This window comes from Octopus bimaculoides, chromosome 13 (assembly GCF_001194135.2).
Source record: "Octopus bimaculoides isolate UCB-OBI-ISO-001 chromosome 13, ASM119413v2, whole genome shotgun sequence".
Classification (NCBI taxonomy): domain Eukaryota; kingdom Metazoa; phylum Mollusca; class Cephalopoda; order Octopoda; family Octopodidae; genus Octopus; species Octopus bimaculoides.
The window spans coordinates 60285379-60290648 of record NC_068993.1 but is presented as its reverse complement, the minus strand read 5'-3'; the positions used below and the strand labels follow the sequence as shown (position 1 = coordinate 60290648).

General features: G+C 32.5%; 1 protein-coding gene across 1 annotated transcript in view; it reads left to right on the top strand.

Annotated features, from left to right (window-relative positions):
• Positions 1–4529: 4529 nt before the first annotated feature.
• The window catches only part of LOC106867210 (POU domain, class 4, transcription factor 3), a 284336-nt gene continuing 283595 nt past the window's right edge, over positions 4530–5270 (top strand). The window contains exon 1 of the mRNA XM_052972524.1: positions 4530–4654. The gene's annotated coding sequence lies outside the window, so the exon portion shown is untranslated. The remainder of the gene's footprint in view (positions 4655–5270) is intronic.

Genomic DNA, 5270 nt, shown 5'->3' with positions numbered 1-5270 from the left:
TTTATTCAATGACTTCTCTTGTTCACAAGATGTTAACTTTTTCTGTTTTTGTATTTGATAACCAAGTGACACATATGTGTGTGTGTGTGTGCGTGCGTGTGTGTGTGTGTATGCATGTTGGTCCATGCTTCTGTGTGTGTGTGTGTGTGTGTGTGTGTGTGTGAGCTTGTGTGTTAATGTAAGTTTTAGTGTATGTGTATTCGCCTCTTTGGATTTATGTTTAATCATTCGTGTTTTGTGTACTGATGTTTATTTTATAATTGTATGTGTGTGTGTATTGATGTAAGTCTGTGTGTACGTGTACTGTGTGTTTGGATCCGTGTGCGTGTGTGTGCATCTGTGTGTGTTTGTGCGTTTGTGCTTAGATGTAAGTTTGCTCGGGCATACTATGCAGAGTTCATGAATTTGCAACTAGAAAGTGAAAAGATTCAAAAGAAAACAACAAAAAAATAGCTCTAATAACAACAGCAGCAACAACAACAACAATAGCCAGAACAGCAATATAAAAAAGCGAACAATCGAAACTTGAAATCGATTTCGTCATGAAAAACTAAAAGGCTATTTGCATTCGATGTTATTTAACATTAGAACTATTTTGTACGAGTGAATTGATGCCATTGTAATTCATTGGGTCATACGTGCAACATGGAAGTCTTGGAATTCTTATTCAGGCTGTAACTTGGTTCTATCATGTCCTGTCTTGGATGCGCTAAACTGATCGCACCGACCGGTTTTTTACCGAAGCCACAACCGTCACCAGCCACCACCCGCCACGACCACCAACCACGTCGACGACCACCACTGCGACCACCAACAACCACGACTACGGCCACGATCACCACGATTAGCACCACCAATCACCACGACCACAACGACGACGATGACCACGACCACCACCAACAACGACCACCACCACTAACAGCAGCGACACCAGCCCCCACCACCACTACCACTACCAGCAGCAACGACGACAACAACAACAACATCCGAGCCTTGAGTACCCTCAGTGAAGCCCAGTCTATTACCAGAATATAGATCAAGTCTTCAATGGTCCAATTAATGGCGAAAACTCTGAAGGAAGGGTGCAGCTTTTTCAACTTCTCAAGAAGTCAGCCATATAGAAAAAGTTCATCTTGGTCTTTGGAGAAAAGAATACAAACAATGTCATTTAAAAAATATAGATTTTTAAGAGGAAATTAACCCATGATATGTTATACAAAACATACGTACATATCATAATTGCAAAGAGTCCAAAAGGATTCACGGATTATACACGGCTAAAGATATACAAATTGGATATTCAAAGTATAACATGTTTAAAGATACTGTCATTGTCGTCGCTGTTGTATGGCTTGAAATCAATCTTGATCGACTAGCATAGTGTATCTTAGAATACACCATCCTTATATATATCCTTCCTCCTTTAAGACAATGGGATGTGATTGGGGACGATTTAACTGCTGTTTCTTGACTAGACCGTATGGAAGTTGCCACGTTGTCTCCTAATCAGAAAAATCTAGATCATGTTATATCATAGAGGATAACACTTTACATGGATTGTATGTTAAAAAAGATATACGCATGAAATATCATATTCAACAGAAATGTACAAATATAAATATATATATATATATATATATATATATATATATATATATATATATAAACAGATATGTATTTATAAAAAGATATAATATACGTAAATATATACATATATATACATACGTATATATCTACATATATATATGTATATATTTACGTATATTATATCTTTTTATAAATACATACCTGTTTATATATATCTGTTATATATATATATATACATATCTGTTTATATATATCTGTTATATATATATATATACATATCTGTTTATATATATCTGTTATATATATATACATATCTGTTTATATATATCTGTTATATATATATATACATATCTGTTTATATATATCTGTTATATATATATATATATATACATATCTGTTTATATATATCTGTTATATATATACATATCTGTTTATATATATATATATATATATATATATATATATATATATATATATATATATATATATATACATACACACACATACATATGTATCTATATTTATATAACCACACGCACACGTTCAAAGGATAGATATCTGTTATGGAATCTGAATATCTAAAATTTATCGCGATGGGTATATAAATATATGATATCAATTGTACACATGTTCTGTTGCAACAATATATAGTATGGCATATCAGACACATCACATATAATATGGGATATCAAATACGAAATTATATATACCACAAACAGGATATATGTTTAAATTGTTTACTTATTCAGAAAAGCAAGACAATATGTTGGAAATTCTGTTGCATGTTGCTGTACAACTTGGAAAACTGTGCATCTCAGAGGGAAAATGCATACGAGGATATATTCATGGATATTATGTGAAATATAAAATGTTTCTTGGTGGAATAATAGAAAATATGGACGCTTATTTGTTTGAATGCAAATCTTTCTGGAATATATTAAAAAGAAAATCAACAAAGAAATCAAAACTGCATAATGTATGTATTACACATGAACAAAATATATTGCAGAATCTGTTATATGAAAGTGTATATACATACATTTAAACGCGCGCGCCCACACACACAACTGCTAGAATATAACTCATACTTCGAAAACAGTAAAAAGAAAGAAAAAAAAAAGAATGAATAAACTAACATCATGTCGAAATATCTGGTGAATTCTAAATGATAAATGCACGATATCGAAACTTTTACGTCGGATTCTTTATATTCCTGTAAATATAAGATATTCGTGTAGAAAATAGAAAGTCTTATTCAAAAGCAATCGGTAATACAGATTGTCGACATACTTGAAAGTATTTATACCAGAATGCAAATATATGGATATATCACTACATGTGTGCTTATAACGCTACATGTTTTATAGTTGTGTACTTGGTAGAGATGAAAATGCAACAGAAGAAATTGAAATGCCAGTTTATCAATTTAACTGAGTGATATTCATGTATGTTAATTTACATTTATAACTCAGAGATTATCAGGAGGGTTCCAAGCACTTAAAAAAGACTACTGAGAACTTGTGAATACCTAAGGTTACAGGTAGTAATCTGCTACCCATGTAAATCCTACCAGGAATAAGACCGAACCTGAGCCAAAACAACAACACCAGCATCATGTATGAACTGGCGATTTATGATCTTAGAGATTTTTTTATACAGTCTAACTAAGGATATTTCGAAATGAGAAAACTTTATAGTAAGGAAGGAAACGGAAGTAAACATTTATAAAAAAAAAACAATTAAAAATTAATTCTTTAAGGATTCACACGTTAATTACGAAAAAATCATCGAGTACATTTCAATATTTTGATTAGCTTACACATCTTTACCTTTCCCACACCTTTGCTTCTCTAAGTTTAAGAAACTTCCTGTGTTGCATTTAATTCATTCCCATCACCGTTTTGGCACCATTTTGGCGTCTCCTCCAAAAGTCATATACCATTCTTCAAAATTCTGTCCTTCTGCAATAGACATTTTCTTACAAAATTTGCCCTACAAGCACTCACCTTCAATAAGTCACATTTACTCATTATTCATTAGACCGACATTTACCTTAATTTATGTGAGCCTAGAAAAAGTATGGAAATTTTATTTCACTCCAACACTACAAAAAACAACGACTAAATCTATTTTATACCTCCACATATTCCCCTCACACAAACACACACACACAAGAATGCTTACTACCTGGTATTTTTAACACAATGGATATGTACCTCAAACGATATCATCGCTATCGAAAAATATGTGTACCAACAAAAATATATATCATGTACTTATGAGGGAAATTATAGTTCTGGATGGGTACCTTCCAAAATATAGAATAAGCTTTCCGACATATAGCTCTAACGATATGTTGGACACCTACCGGAGTATGTAGGACATCTATTGTGTACTTCTGATATGTAACACAAAAGATTATAAAACACATCGTTTAGGGCACGTAATTCTAAGGAATATGTATCTTTAAGCACATGTAGCCGAAAAAATATTTGTTTCCAAACTTGAAAGAATGCGTAGCCTTTCAAAGATATGAACGTACCCCTTTCGATCTCTTTCTCCTTCTTCCTCACTCAGGTTATGTACCTTTTTTTTGGATATCTGTCTTTAATGAAACGTGCTACTTTGACAATGTGTTTCTCTTTTTCACAGGATATACGCCTCATTGGATATCTACCTATAATGATATATTCGTCTTTGGATATTTGTCTTTGGATATTTGTCTTTAATAATATACAACTCATAGGATGTATTTTGAAACTACCTTTTTTGGATTTATGTCTCCAAGGATTTATGCCTATTTGGAAATTTCTTCTCTGGATATTTACCTCTATGGATATCAGTCTTTAAATATAAATATCAAAATATATAATTACCATGGAAATGTACGATCGATGATGTACCAACAAGGATATTTACTTACCGTCACAACAATGTACCAAAGAGATATTTACCAATAAGGATATTTACCAACACAATAATGTACCAATGAGATATTTACCAATGCGATTATGTATCAATGAGGATATTTATCAATGCAGTAATGTAAGGATCTGCACAAAAGACAGTAAGTTATCTTCAGTACATTTTACTTCCAGAATATTCCAATATCAGGAATCAACATGGAATATTTCTCTGACACGAGAAATCCATGCACACACGCACACGCACCTCTCTTCCACTCGCTCTTCTTTTCCCAGCCTTTCTTTCTGCCATTCTCTCTCTCTCTCTCTCTCTCTCTCTCTCTCTCTCTCTCTCTCTCTCTCTCTCTCTCTCTCTCTCTCTCTCTCACACATATACACAAATAAATGGGACGGTTACGTCAAGAAAACTTGAGAGCAGGTCAGCGCAAACAGGCGTAACCAGACAACAACAACAACATCACATCATCATCTTGTTTATTTCATTTATGCTTGCTTGTTTAAATTGTCAATGATCATGATGTGTTAAAAAATTATCCTATAGTAATGTTTTATATAGTTAATTTTGTACATAATTAGATGTGCATATATATTATCATTTTCATGTAGACACATGTCTTGAGATAAATTTGTGCAGGTTTCTGCAATCTGTTGAGTGAGCTGTCAAATCTGTGTTGATTAAGATTTTTAATTTTTGTCACTTTAAAAAAATGCTATTTTCGTGGTTTATATATATATATATATATATATATATATATATAT